Below are 15,952 nucleotides of genomic sequence, written 5' to 3' on the forward strand. Positions count from 1 at the left end.
GCATAGCATTTAGGGGCAAGTACACTGATGCCTGAAACTTGCTTTGAAATACATTTTTAAACATAAAATAAGATGGAATGATGGGTGTTTAGAGCGATGGATAGATGGAAAATCAAGATTAACCATGGAAAGATTAATGGTAGACTCTAGGTAGCAGGTATAAGGGCGTTTTTCTAAATAAGATTCTTCCCACTTTTCTGTGTGTTTAAAAGGCTTCTTAATACAATGTCGGGAAAGAAAGATAGACACCAATGGCTACAGGGGGCTAAGCGAGATACAGCAAAAGCGTACATAGGAAGATTCTATTTCAGCAAAACAAACAATGACAGAAATATTTCCACGTATGTGTGATTCAACCCAAGTAATCAGATACAGTAATGTGAACATGAAGACAATTCTGCAAAATCACTCAGTCCCCAGGGGACGGAGGTGGAGAGTTGAGCGGGGTGGAGGTGAGGGAACAAAACAGAAAGAGGAGAGAGGCCCTCAGTATGTGAAGGATGCAGGGTGGGTGGACACAGCACACGGGGTAAAATTCCAGATAATGTTGACTTTCTTATATTTTCTATACTGTTTTTCTACATGATCATTTGTTATATATGCAATTTAAAAGCTATTTTTATTTTGGATAATCATAAAACCAAACAAACACACAAAAAGGAGAATTTTGTCATCTGAATCTTAAAGACGCCCCCAAATCGTAGCCTCGGGTCCCCAGAAACTCGGGACCTGCAGGATTCGAACAAGTTTACGGTCCCTTCTCAGCCCCGAGCTGCAACCAGCACAAATCCCCCTCGGGACGCGGAACATCCCCCAGCAAAGTGTCCTGCCCCGTCTCAGCCCCCGGGGCACCTGAGAGCCCAGCGTTCTCGAACTCGGCCTGCGGGGCTCAAGCTGCAGACTTGGCCTGTGCGCCTCCGACTTGGGGCACACGAAGTGCCCCCTCTCCGCGGAAAGCAGCTGCCCCCCACACTTGTGACTGTCCCCAGCTGCGTCCCAGGGCCCTGCAGACAGAGCAGGAGCTACAGCGGAGGCCGGGAGGACAGAGCTCCGAAGGATGGCTGGGGGCTCAGCCGCACGGGGAGCACTGCTGCGTGGGGCCCAGGGCAGGGCTTGCGGGTCCCCAGCTGGTGACAGATGGAAGCAGCCCCTCCGACCCCGCCGGGAGAGAGGCTGTCCCCTCCCTCGGGGTCACCCCTTGCCCTGGGCACCAAGTGTGGTGGGAAGGGCCGCCGGAGGGGCCCAGGGAGGCCCCTGGGGTCCTAGTTTTCTAGAATTGACACCAAGGGCCGAGCCTTCCCTCCGCCAGTGACTAACCTGCTGACCACCGCACCTCGACTGATTGCTGCCAGGAGGACCGTGCTGTTCACAGCTTGGACCGTTGGATGGGATGTGTTCAGGTGTCAGAGAAAAAAATAATAAATGGGACAAGCAACATAACCACCTAAAGAAAATAGAATTTCTTAAAAGAAAATGGTATTTACAGCAACTTAGTTTTTTTTTTAAACTATACCAGCTAAGAGCAAGAATGTGAAAAACAGAAGGCCCCTTTCTAGCAGGAGCTGCATCGCCTTGTCACTAATTAACTGTCCCCTTTTCCAAACACGGGCCTCTGAATCTGGACCACCATCTGCCCTTGGGGTCGAAGACCTGACCCGGCTGTCCCAGCAGCTGCCCCGGGGACCACGTTTCATTCCATCCCTCACTCCAAAACCAATAGGGTTCCTGACACAGTGAATGTCTGCCAATTTTACACCAAAATGCCCCGTGTGCTCTTGGTGTGTCCCTCATTGCACAGCCGTCTGGCACCTGAGCCTCTGAGGCCACCTCCCTGGGCACTTACAGGCTGACTTCATCACCTCCCTTCACAGGAGCCAGCTGAGGGACCAGGGCTTGCTTCGTACAGGTTGGCAGGCATGCACACCACATGCTGTTCTGTCACAGCCTAGCGGGCAGGGCGGGGAACACTCGCAGGGGCCAGGACTCGGAAGCAGCCCATCGCAGGGCTGGGGAGCGGTGGCCAGGGGGAGGCACCCACCTGTCCCGTAGGCAGGTTCCGGGGCTGAGCTTTGGGGCCACCGTTCTCACACCGACAAAGGTAAGCCTCAAACCTAAAGCTGTCTGGGCCCTAGGAAGATTCTCAAGATGGACTGGGACCTAGAGACCAAGAGCCAATCCTGTTCTTAGAACTAGGGTCAGTGGGGCTAAGGAGTCAGCCTGCTCTTCAGCACTGGCCTGTGAGGTCATGTCCACCCCAGATGTGGCCTCCCCTTGACTAACAGGGTCTTGACGCCTCTGCCAGACACCCCAGCGCAAGCTTCACACTTGATGAAAATCTTCCCAACTGTTTTTGCGTGATGTAGTAACAGAAAAATCGTTTTTATTGAAAAGACTTATGCACGCACACGCGGTGCTGGGCAGATCGTAAAGTGGTTTATTTAATCTCTGCAGACACTCAGAGAGATACTATTGCCGGATAAAGAGCTGGAAGGAGGTAAAAGCTGAAATTTACATGCAGGTTTTCTCTGACCCCAGGGCTCACGTGGGGTGAGCCTTGAGGGCGGGACCTGAAGCCGACTCTTCCCCTGCACGGCAGGCCTCTCTTGGCTGGTATTTTCATCTCCAAGAGGGCAGATCGTGCATTAAACTGAACAGTACTCCTGCAGAACCCAGGCTAATTTTGATGATAAAGTAGGTTTATAAACGTGATGTAACTAATGTGTGACTCCGTGGCCGTCAGCCTTCAGGACCCAGAGAGCCCAATCCCACTCCCGTCCGCGTGGGGTCTCGGGGAGGGCTTTGCTCCGTCTGAGAAAAACGGTGTTGCACCCACACGGAAACTGCCACCCAAACAATTCACAGCTTGGGATGCTGTGTGTGCAAGTGGCTTCATCCTAACAGCCACGAGACAGAGTTGACCTCAGCCAGGGATGCAGCCAGGAGTAACCCCCAGGGAACCGGGCGGCCAGGTGGACAGGGCTGGGCCTCCGCGGGAAGGGTGAGCTTTGGTCCAGACCTCCCACCCAACTCCAACCACAGCAATCCCGCCGCCTGTTTCGGCCAAGAGCTCACCTTGCTCTGTTGTTCCATGTGCCAGGCACTGTGTCCAGGCTTTACAAGCATTTCATTTACCACTTACAACAGGGCTATGAAATAGGTACAATTACTCTCATTTTTAGAAATAAGAAAAGCGTGCTTCTCGGAACAAGCAAAGTGCTGGCCCTGGGCTTTGAGCCCAAGAGGGCATTCTGTACTCTGCACTGCATTTGTAAATAAAATGTCTTCCAATTTCCACTGGGCAAAGCTCTTTCTCTGGTGCCTCTTAATTCCTTACCATGTTAAGTCCTCTAACCAGAAGCCACAGATAAGGGCTTTTCCAAACAATTTCTTCATCCGGTCTTTTTTTAGAAAAATAAATACAGGTAGACAATGCAGGCTGAATATTATAATATTACTCACAGAACACTGAATTATTTGTAAAGACATTGCCAGCAGTGCCAAGGCTGAGAAGCCCTGAGAGAGAAATAGAGATTTAGGTGGGTCAGTTCATAGGTAAGTAAGTAGGTAAGTCGGTAGGTGGATGGAGGGATGGAGGGATGGAGGGATGGATGGATGGATGGATGGGTGGATAAGACTATGCCCTAGAAGTTACTTTGAGTCAAAAGGCTGACTCAAAGCATCGTGATTATCCTTCCAGTTTTGGTATGATCTCGTCCTGTGGCTACTGGTCAGATCATTCAAATTTAAGATGTCTTTCTAAGCAGGTAATCATGCTATCAGTTGTACTTAGGAATAACTGACCAGTAATTCTGAGGAGTAATGTGGAAACTGACAGAAACAGCCTGTGCCTATCATCATCTACAAAGTAGTTATATAAGAAGAGAGAAAAAAGAAAATACAAAAGATTATGTCAAGATTCTGAAACTATTTAATTAGAAGAGTAGTGACACGGTTCATGGAAATAAAGGACTTGGAAAAGGAAACCAGTTGTGTTGCCGTGGCTTCAGACACGCTGAGTGTGAGATGACCATGACACGTCAGAGCAAAGATGCTTTGGAAAACAGTCCAAGACACGGGGATGGAGACAGAGTAGATCCAGGGATGCGTGTCTCAGCTGTGAAGTAATAGTTGAAGTCGTGACACAAACATGTTTACCTGGGACAAGAAAGCAGGAGCACTGATGAGAACCCAAGCCTTGGAGAGCGGCCCCCCGGGGAAGAGCCCAGAGGAGAGGAGTAGGTCAGAAGACAGAGGACCAGGGGCTTTGATGTCGCAAAGCCTCAGGAGGAGAGAGTTGTAAGGACAGAGCGTGGCCCTCGTGCAAAGTGCCGCAGCAGATGAAGAGAAAGAAGGTGGAGGAAAGATCAGGTATCTGAAAAGTGCCTGGAAGCCTCTGGAAGGACGACAGATGCAGGTAATTAAGGGACAGGTGGTCGTTACAATGGAGACTTTCTGGGGAGGCCGGTTGTTTGAGGCACAGACCGTAGGATGAAACCTAGGCAGCAGCTGGTTGAGCAAAACGCTCTTCTCTAAAATGAGCGCTACTTAAATACGTCCTTTAAAAGTGCGGGGGAGGGAGCAGTTGATAAAAAGTGGTCTCAGTTGAATCAATTGCTCTTCTCTGAATATAAGGGAAAAGGAGAGAATAATTATAACTATTTGAAATGTGAAAGTAAGAGGGGAAATTTACTTTATCAATCAATGCATATTAGCCAAGAGGGATCAAATACTTAAATTCATTTCCTGACTTGCGTGAAACAATCAGAATCGTTGGGGTCTATTTCCAATTACAAAAAAAAAAAGCTACAGAGGTAACTGGATGGCAACGAAGAAAACTCTCAGTGTGTGTTATACTAACGTCTGTAAAACTTGTTCCTACTTTCCTTTTCAGATTAGATTTTACAGTTTCCAGGAAAAACTTACGTAAGATGTTTGGAATAAACTTGCTAATCAATGCTTATATTTCAAAAGCAAGAGTCATGAATTAGCTCAGTAAACTTGTTTGAAGGCCAAAGGGGAGAATATGGTAAGAGAGACCTGAAGAGGTTCCAGTGACTATGGTCTATATAAAGAAAAGTGATGCAACGCGGGGTTGTAATAAGCGCTGGCGCTAAGAACAGCAGAGTGACTTGTTTGCTGCTTTGGTGAGGCTGGGCCCTGAGTTCAATTACATAAACATCCTTTTTCAAGCTCGTTACAGAGTCAAGAAGCCCAAATCCAACCCCTGTAATTGCAAAAGTATTTTCCACACTCTTAGCAAAATACAGAAACTGGGTCAAGGATAATCATCACTCAAATTTATCCTGTCTCCTTGAAATAAAACTTTGTAGCTATTCAGTTTTTAAACCTACCTTGCTCCAAAAGGTATTTAACCTTAAATTTATTTTCTGTATAGATAGATAGCCTGTCTTCACATTCATGGGAGAATATACAACCAAAACATGAGTACACGTGGCACAAATAAAGAACATGAAAGGTTCCCAGACACACAGCCTCTTGGGGAAGATCACGTGAGGAAGAGCCACGTTTGAGGACTTGAGCTCATCTAGTACGATGCCCCCAAGAACTCACATGAGCTTTGCAAACGCGCCGTCGGCAAAGTGAACTGCCTGAAACAGTCCTTTAACTCTGATCATAGAAGAACTAGGACTAGAGTCTTGGTTATTTTCTCTTTGGCACAATTTTAGAGCTACCCTGACGGCTGTCACAGATTTTGTTAATGACAACAATAAATAAATAATAACAAGAATAAGAATAACAAATCTTGGGTTGGTCGCTGTTCGCCTCAAATCACTTTTGGAAAGAATAGCAATAATTTTCAAAACTCTTCAATTCTAGCGTGAGCTCATCAGAGGAAGAATAAGGTCACTTCCCTTGTCCAGCACCCCCTGAAGGAGAGAAAAGAGCCTCCGGATTCCTTTCCAGTAGAACTTTAATGTTGCATCTCCCAGAGGTGTCTGCATTTTAACAGAGCAAACAAGTCAACCCTTAGGGAAGGATATGGAAATTTAAGACAAAGTTCATGGCCCAAGACCACACAACAAACAGAGATGGCATCGGACAAGCAATCAGAGTGTCCAAAACCTGAGGCCAGTTTTCCACACTCCTGGTTACCCTCCTCCTAAGAATTTTAGAGAAAAAGAGGAATTCCTGACTAACCTGCTCCACCTACTTTTAAGACCGATGGAAAAAGACCCCACGATATACCACTGCTCTCGGGACTGCGGGAACCGAAGCTTCTGGCTCAGGCTCTCTTGGTCCGTCTCAGGGGAGAGGATCTCACAGGCATCCAGCCAGCGTCCACTCTGTTCCCGTCACTGTTCCAGGCACCAGAGATGTATTGTGAATAAAAGAGATGAAATCCCTGCCTGGGGGGCCCGATAGTCTAACAGGGAAGACAGAGTAAATAGGCACGTAGAATGTGCAGTGTCGGGTGATCAAGGCCAGGCAGGAAATAAAACAAGAAAAAGGCAGAGTGGAGGTCACCTCCTGAGCACAGCAGTGGGCAAGGCCTGCCCGAGGAGGTGAAATTTAATAAGCCCCGGGTTATACAAGCAGCACATGGAAAGGCCCTGGGAAAGAAGGTCCCAGCCAGAGGGAACAGGGAGGGTAAAGGGGCTGAGGCCCGACCCCAAAGGGTGAGCATGGGAGTGGCCGGTCTGCAGAGGAGCCAGGCCCGGGGCCTGAGGGCAGGGGACCAAGATGAGGGGCCTGACCGGATCCTAAGGACGAGCGAGCCCTTGGAGGGTCCTGGTCAGGAGAGGGGCCTGCTTTTAATGCACATGTTAAAGGTCACTCTGGCGGCCGCTGAAGAGACAGACTGGGCGAGAGGCCGGGGCCAGGGCCAGGGCCGGGGGTGCAGGGGACAGGGGAGCAGCAAGGTCCTCGCAGAAGACCAGCCGGGGGCCTCGGCCACACCAGCCACGGGCTTTCCAGGTAGGGTGGATGGGACGTGGTCGAGTTTAGACCATGAGGGTGAGGAAAATGAAAGAATCAAGGCTCCAACTATCATGTGTCAAGGCAACAAACGAGATGGGGAAGACCCAGTTCTAACGTCAACAATTTAAAATCCGGGCCTCCCTGGTGGCGCAGTGGTTGAGTCCGCCTGCCGATGCAGGGGACACGGGTTCGTGCCCCGATCCCGGAGGATCCCACATGCCGCGGAGCGGCTGGGCCCGCGAGCCATGGCCGCGGAGCCTGTGTGTCCGGAGCCTGTGCTCCGCAACGGGAGAGGCCACAGCAGTGAGAGGCCCGCGTACAGCAAAAAAAAAAAAAAAAAAAAAAAAAAAAAAAATTTAAAATCCGCGGAGCCTCAGACCCGTCTAAGGAGAGAGGCCACACAGACAGCACGGTGCTCTCCCAGGGCTCAGGGAGAGACCGTGTGGGAATCAGCGGAGGACACTTAATCGACGGCATTTAGAGTCCCAGGAAGAGGACGGTGCGGCCCAGGACTGCGTCAGGGAGCACAGGACAGCGGACGGAAGAGAGGCGCCAGCCAAGGACGCTGGCAGGCAGCTGCCTGTGAGGCCAAAAATAAATAAAAACAGACAAACAACCAAACAAGTCTTTATATTCCAGAAGCCCTGGGGGACAGAGGGCACGATCACTGTGCATTTGTCAGCTGCTACTGACAAAAGTAGCACGAGATGGGCCCTTGACCATGTGACTGGCCACACGGAATGTGCTGGAGAAGATGCTAAGATCGGAGGAAATAGGCCAGATTAGTGGTCTGTAACGAGTTTTGCTGTGAAAGGGGTGGGAGAAGTAAGGCAGTAGCCGGGAGGCCGGTGGGTCAGGAAGGGCTTTTTAGGTGGAAGAGTCTGGAATGTCTGTACGCTGTTTGGGATGAAGCAAAGGGGAGGAGAGTCAGTGATGCCGGTGGAGGCTCTGTGCGGAGGGGCAAGCGGAGGGGCCCCCACACAGCAGGAGGGCGTCTTGGGAGCGGAGCAGAGACGGCCATCACCGCGACGAGACGACAGAGACGCCAGGACCGGGCGCAGGCGGGGCGACTTCTAGTTTCTCAAGAAGAACCCAGATGGTCAGCCGAGCGCGGACAGAGAGAGACAGGAAGGGCGGGAGCAGACGGCGCGGCGTGGGGTGGGGGAAAGAGCCCGCGGGGCAAGTCCAGACGCCGGAGGCGAGGGGCGCATGTCCCCTCCACGTAGAGGGGCCAGCAGCCCGGGGTCTACGGGGACCGGGGTCAGGGGGAAACGGCCCAAGGAACACAAAGAAGGGCGCCGCCTGCAGGTGTGTGATTCGAAGGAGGTGGTAGCCCCGCTCCCGTGGGCTGCGGCTTCCAGGTAAGTGAAGAGCGAGTGAGGGACGGGGCCGGGGCTCTGGAAGGCACTGTCTCACTGCCACGTCCCCCAGCGTCTGTCCCCTGGGCACGGTGCACCTCGGGCTGGGCACGCTGTGCGCTGAGGGGCCACCTGTGCTCGGGGGACGTTGAGCAGCAGCCCAAGGCTCCGCCCACTCGATGCCAGGAGCACACCCACCACCCACCCAAATCGACAAACGAAAACGTCTCCAGCCGTTGGCAAATGTCCTCTGGGGGCACAGTCACCCCAGCTGGGAACCTCTGACCCTCCGCTGACCCCCCTGGGGCCGTTCCCCTTTCCCTATTCAGCACGTGAATAGGGACATGGGGTCCCTATTCAGACCCCATGAAGGACCAGCTTCATCCAAGAACATACACTGTGTTCCCCTGGGGCCAGTGCGATCCCTGTTTCAGAAACAACCTAAAGAAACCACTATTGCCCACATTTTCCGCTGGCCCTTGGGCAGAATTATTTTACAGTGTAACTCGCGAGTGTATTTGGTACTTACAGCTAAAACTTCCAGGAGGCGAAACATAAGCCACAGAAATTGATATCCAGGTCTCCACAAGGTCATATGAAAACCTGCCCCAGGGGCTCCCAGAAAGGACCAGCCTCACCAACCCCCCCCCCCAGTTGCTCCTTGGATTCTGTGTGGAGCAGTGTGCTCGCCGCCACCCAGCAGTGACAGGAGGACCAGCACGTGGGTCTCTGCAAGCAGCCCACGTCGGCCCACGGGCTGGCGGAGAGCCCGGTGGTACCGTCACTGTGTGCCCGGCCCCCCTCCTGTGGGTGTGCTAGCCCCATCTAGACTCACCGATTTCTAAATAACAGCGCAATCACCCTGTAATCTATGTGTTTAAAAAGGAGAAGCCACACACATACAAACATAATCACACGCCACTTCCTTGAAGTAAGCAGAAGGGCAACATCTAAAGCAAACAGTCTCTTTGGAAAGCTCACTTGGCCACGGTGGACCACTGATGGGCCAGGTGACTTCTTCCTACCCAGGATCAACACTCAAAGCTGAGAACGGAAACCCATGGAGGAGTCGTCTGGGAGGTCGCACCTCGGGCCCTGCTCAAGGAGACGGGAACTCGCGGCGGGGACCTCCTTTATGGGGAAAGCTACTCCCGCCCTTCTCAGCGCCAGGGTCCACCCCGCCGTCAGGTTTCATTTGTGATCGCAGTTCGGGCGCGGAGGATCAGTGTCCACAAAGACCATAATCATGCAGACGTGGGCACTCAGCCCGAGCGTCCTGCGATGACCTGTGGCCTTCGCGGAGCTAGGCCTCGACACTGCCCGCACCCCCAGCGGACGCCTGATGGGTTTCTGAACTTTTCCAGCCTGGAGTCGCCCAGTTTTCTCAGGGGGCGCCGAGCCTCCAGGCGACAGTTTTGGGGCCCAAGCAGGATTTCTTGCCTCATCTCTCTTTCAAGACACATACTTTCCAGATGAGCCCAGAGCGATGCTTATCCAAACACTTCACTCCCCGCGGCCGGAGGGAGGAGGCCCCGCTGCTTCCTTTCACTCAGCAGCCCAGCACCCCGTCCTTTCTTACTTTCTTTCCCCACGTGGGAACCACGGGGCTGGAAAGGAGATGTTTTCTGGGCAAAACAATTCTGGGCAAAAAAAAAAAAAAAAAAAAAAACAATTCTGGGCCAAAAAAAGGAGCTTTTCATCTGAAACTGGGCCTGCCCCGAAGGAAGTGAACTGGGCAGGAGACCGGAGAAGGTGACGGGGCTCCGGGGGATGCTCGTCACCAGGTGAGGAGCAGGCGCATTTCTTTCACTCACCTCTTCAGTTAAACAGTTTATCAACACTGGCTCCTGGCACCACTATGAACCCAGCTCCAGCTGTGGGTTTGGGAGAAGAGATAAAAGAAATGGACGACATTCATTCGTCTGAAAAGATTTGGGTGCCTCCTGTGTGTCGGGCCCTGCTGACGAGAACTCCGTCTGAGAGGAAAGGACTCTGTGTGACCAGGCTTCTTAGCCTCAGCACTGCTGGCCTTCGGGGCCAGATGGTCCTTTGTTGTGGGTCTGTCCTGTGTTGTAAGATGTTTTGCAGCACCCTGACCTCTACCCCTGGACCCCAAGTCGTGACAACCAAAAATGTCTCCAGACATTGACAAATGCTTTCTGGAGAACAAAATCGCTGCCACCAGCCCACCACGTCCCCACTATTGAGGACATGGACAAATATTTGCAATAGAATATAAAAAGTTTAGCAGCAGAGTTACATAAAACTAAGAGTGTTGCACAAAAGCAAGTCTAAGCATCTTTGCCTGAGAGTGATCACCCCCAAGGGGGTGATGCTGGAACAGGGCCCTGCTAAGAAAGTAGGCGTCCAATGGGTGACAAGAAAGACCAGGGGTGGGACATGCAGTCCAGGCAAGAAACAGTGCACAAAAGGCAGAAGGCAAGAAACAGGCAGCACACGTGGGGCACAGATGAGAGATGGCCGGGGAGCCCGAGAGAGAAGCACAGCCGGATTCCTGAAGGATCAAGACCCTGGCCTCTTTTCCTCTGAAAAAATGGATATAGGTGCATGGGTGTTATTAAACTCAACAAAGTTTTAAACATTTTTTGGATCATTGTCAAGAGTCCCCTTATTTTCAAAGTGAATGTCTCACGTAAAGGGAACAGCAAATGCCAAGCTCTACGCTGGAATCTTGATGGAAAATCTGAATTCACATATAAAGAAGGCTGTGACTCTACTGTGAGTAATTCACTCCTTAAGATGCTGGAAGCTTGTTCTTCAGAGAACATCTATTCATTGCCCACTGACTTCATAAAATGCATGGTATTATCCCTTGTAGTTCTACAATTAACCTTTAGTCATACCATTTTCTCACATAAGAATTACTTAGACTGAATGTGAAACTCGTGTGTAGACGCAGGGCCTTTGATCTGGAGCACCGTCCACACAGGACGGATGATGTGCTGTTGTGAAATTCTAAGAAGGGCTGAAATTCTCTGTGATGTTGGAGACAAAAAAAAATCATTAAGTTTTGCTGTGTTAGTCTGAGTGGTAGTGCTTTCGGTTTAAGTATCGGTGGTAAATCTCTTAGCTGAGCGATTCTTTTAAGGATGACTTATGTTAGGACAAATGGATTTATTCCTAGGCCTGGTAAGTACCGTACAGTATGTAAAAGGCCTGAACATTTGATCAAATTGTATGGTTAATCCCCTAATTGCCCATTGAGAAAGGGTTTCAGGAATAATTACAGAATCTGGTCCTATTCACATGCACGGCTAATCCTTTCTAAAATCTTACGAAGCTCTCTGCTCAACAATGTCCTGAGGCTGAAGTTGCTGCAGGTTTGATAGATGCTTGCTTTAAAATTCTGCCCTGGACACACGCACAAAACAAACATATTTGTTTTCAAAGTGCCCATTGCATTTGAAGTAAGCGGCGTTGACTCAGGAATTTTTGACTGAGCTCCTCGTGTGTGTAACAACGCCCTTTTTTCTTGGGGGTGAGGGGTGAACACTTATGAAGGTCAGACAGACTGATGTACCTTAGATGTCAGCTCCTCCGGGAAGTCGTTGCTGAAGACCTAGTCGAGGTCAGACAGCCGCCCTTCTGCTCCCCTTGAGTCCTGGGCCCCCCTCCTCCATGCACGTGCCGGATGCCTGTGTTTTAGAGCACAGAATAAGGCACCAGCTGGTAAATAACTAGAAAACAGTGAGGTCTCTGCTGATCTTGACACAAGGGAGGCCAGAGAAGTCTGGGAGGGTTTCAGGGAAAGGGTGAGCAAAAGCAGGAATAACTGAGGCCACTTTCCAAAGAATCTCCATGGGCCGCCTACTGGGACAGGCAAAAACTGGAGCAGCCCACAGTGGTGACTAGCCCTAGAATGAACAAGTACAGAGTGAAAATTACACGAGTCTTTAACACAAAAAAAGGCAGACCGGTCAACTCCAGTAAAAACCTGTGGCATTTTCTGTGGACCCTCCACCCCCGACTTCTCTTTTTTGCTTCTTTCCATCCAAAGTTCTTTCTCCTCCAAACCCCATCCAATCAGGTGGGTGACTACAGACTCGCTCATTTTGAGGGGAAACTAACCGGAAGGGGCTAAAATAGTAACCGGTGGCGTAAGGCTTCCCGAAAGGATGCTCTCACTAAAAAGAGTGCAGAAAAGAACTTCAGGCAGAGCCGTGATGGACATCTGTCATTCTTTTTTTTTTTTTGCGGTACGTGGGCCTCTCACTGGCCTCTCCTGTTGCGGAGCACAGGCTCCGGATGCACAGGCTCAGCGGCCATGGCTCACGGGCCCAGCCGCTCCGTGGCATGTGGGATCCTCCCGGACCGGGGCATGAACCCGTGTCCCCTGCATCAGCAGGCGGACTCTCAACCACTGCGCCACCAGGGAACCCCGACATCTGTCATTCTTGTTGGGTCACCTTCCATCTTCACTTCTTTTCTCAGCTTCGGGATGTTCTGCAGGTCATGATGGGGGGACAGGCTGCCCCCTCTGTGGAAGCCGACCTTGTCTCCCCAGCCTCCCTTGCAGCTGGCACACAGGCAGGGGACGTAGGCTCAGGAGCCAGGGATGCAAAGCAGGGGTGATGCATGTACCCCCTTCTGGCAGTAGCTCCCTCTGGTCTGCAGAGTTGGCAACCAGTGTCCCCTCAGAGGGTGGCCTCAGTGATGCCAGCATCACAGGCACCAGTGGTCTGGTCGGGGGAACTGGCTCCCAGTCTGTGATGTCATCATAGGAATTTCCTGGCTCTGCACGATGGGAAGATGGATTAGACAGATTGTCCAGGCCTCCCGGAGGGTCAGCACACTTTATTTTTAACACATTCTTTTTCTTCCAAAATTGGCCCAAGTTGGTTTCTGCTGCAGCTGAGAACTTCGACCGGAGCGGGTGGATGGAGCCTCGGAAAGTGACCCCAGGACGGCTTCTCCCAGGTGACCTCAGATGTGGGAGCCCAGGATGAGTCTGTGATGGATGCTAATGCAAGGAAGGTCACAGCTTCCTACCTCACAGCTCAAACACCTGCTTCATCGTCACGTGTCCTTTAGCCCAGGGCGCCAGGCGGGATGGGGGCTGAGGGTGAGTCGGGAAGGACAGAGGTCCAGCGTCTTTCAGGCATTCTCCAGTTCTCAGCTCACACACTGCTCCTTTCCCTGCAAAACCCCGGTGTCCTAAGGTCCAAGTGCCAGCCCAGTGTAGGAGCCCCAAAGGGTCGGGGAGTCCAGTGGGGACAAGGGCCCTGGTTGTCCTGAGACACAGGTCAGACATGAAGCACTAATCTGTGCTGCACACGCCTGACCTCGTCACGTCATGAAGACCTAACATTGATCCCAGACTGGGCCCCCCTGCTGCCTGCGGCATCCGGGGCTCTGTCCAGGAGAGCAGGGGTGGCGGGAAGGCAATGGGCTCGAGCCTGAAGTCCTGGGCTGAGTCTCAGCTCCACTTGTGACCTCCCAGCGCTATGACCCAGTTCCTTACTCAGCCTCCACCTGCTCTCCTGTAAAATGGCTCCCTCTCTCCCATGCACGGGACATTCAGGCCAGTCACTCTTGTAGCATCTCTTGTTCTTCAAATGAGGACCAGTAACAACTGCTGCCATGTTCTGCCTGGTGCTTTGAAGATCTATTTTACGGCCGTTTCTCTTATCTTCCCAGAGTGAGGAGTTACATAGAAAAGATTGTTTTCCAAAAAATAATAAGGCCTTGTTATACTACCTATAATGATTCAGTTATGAAATGTAACATTATCATGGCTGTGTTGCTGGATAGAAAATTGCTACTTAAAGCTAATGAAATAGAGAAACATCTGTATATTAGGTACATCACCAACGTGCCCAGTTCTACAGTAGGAACTCACCTGTGATACCACCTGTGATACCACCTCCCAGGCTGCACCAGAGTTAGTCTGTATAACAAACTGGAACACAGCGCCAGTGATGGGGGCTGAGACTGTACCACATGAATTGGGGTCAGGCCCATCCACCCTTCTCTATCCTGAATCAACAGCTCTGGGGGAAGCAGCTGCCATCCTGGGGATACTCAGGCAACTTTGGGGCAAAGAACTGAGATCCCAGCCGACAGGCACTGAGAACAGAGGTCCACTCACAAACACGTGAGGTGGACACTCCCTCCCCTGAGCCTCTGGATGACCACAGCGCTGGCCAACGATGGGACCTGAGCTGGAACCACCTGGCTGAGTGCTCCCCATTGCCCCGCCCCCAGAAACTGTGATATAATAATTGTTTGTTGTCTTAGGGTGCTAAGTTTGGGGTAATTTATTACTCAGCATTAGGTAGTTAATACATTACCTAATTGATACATACAATCACCCACACACGTGCACACACACACTCATTACAAATCCTTGGCACACAATTTCAACTAGATAATTCTACTGCATCCTGGAGTCCTGCCCTCAAGTTGGCCACACAGGGGGATCATCCCATCCTGATGTCCTTTAGTTCTTCAGCCAAGACACTTGAGTCCCTGGAGCCCAAGACGTACTCACCTCACATCAAATTTCATCATACACCAAAGGGTATATTCTAGATCGAAGAAAAGAGACCCTCTTGGTCTCCATGTTTGTATCAAGGAAAGAAATATATAAATAAAAGTATCTGCCCTGCTAAAGAGAAAAGCCCTCATTAGACTCTCCTAATAGAATGAAAGGAGATTCCCAATTTTATAAGCTGTGGAAAGTCTGCTAAGCAGGGTAAGGGTGATGGATGTTTGGTGCATTGTCTGTTGGTTGAAGAGATTCTTCTGAGGAATTTATACTATGGGCTATTATCAAAAACAAATCAAAGAACCAAAATGAATGAACAGTTTATGCATATATGAATTCTTAAGCTTTGACATATATGGGAGATTTTATGAGTCCAAAGATACTGACTATTTAGTATTTAAGTAAAACACAATATATAAACATATTCACAAGGATTTAAAAGATTATGCCTGAGATCTGTCATGACCTATTAAGTTCAACATCCATCATTTAGTTAATCCCCAAATTCTTTGCCATCATCATGAGATGAAACACCCTTGCTCCACAAAATGATTTGTTTACTTACATAAAATGAGTTATGAAATAAAACTTTATTTCCGGTTCAGACTATAAAATCCAATAACTGAGTAATGCTGTCATGAAACAAAGTGCTCTAAATACTAATAGTAAAGATACTAGCTAAAAATATTGGAGATGAGTTAAGAAAAATAAGTAGGCAGAAACTAGAATATGTAGGTGTGCCATAACTGATTTAATTGTGGGGTGGTGGTCTGCGATTTGAGTTACTGAAATGGTTTTCAAACAAGTTTGGCATGCTGTATTCTAGACCTTGATCTATTACATAAGGAAAATCTTCATCATAATGCTGTTCAGAAATGAGAAAGGGAGCCTGTGGGCCTTTGAGAAGGACAAGTGGACTTGAAAAAAGATGGCCTTGCTCTTCAGACCCTGTAAAAAAAACAGATCAAACAAATGGTACATCGGTGTGGGAAAAATACACTTTGATCCTTATTTTACACCATCCACCAGAATTAATTTGAGATGGTTCATAGACTAAAATGTAAAAGCTAAAACCATGAAGCTTTTAAAGGAGAGCATAGGAATATCTTTGTGACTTTGGGTAAGCAAAGTTTTTTTCAGGCAAGAT

Source organism: Mesoplodon densirostris, chromosome 10, assembly GCF_025265405.1.
Source record: "Mesoplodon densirostris isolate mMesDen1 chromosome 10, mMesDen1 primary haplotype, whole genome shotgun sequence".
Lineage (NCBI taxonomy): Eukaryota > Metazoa > Chordata > Mammalia > Artiodactyla > Ziphiidae > Mesoplodon > Mesoplodon densirostris.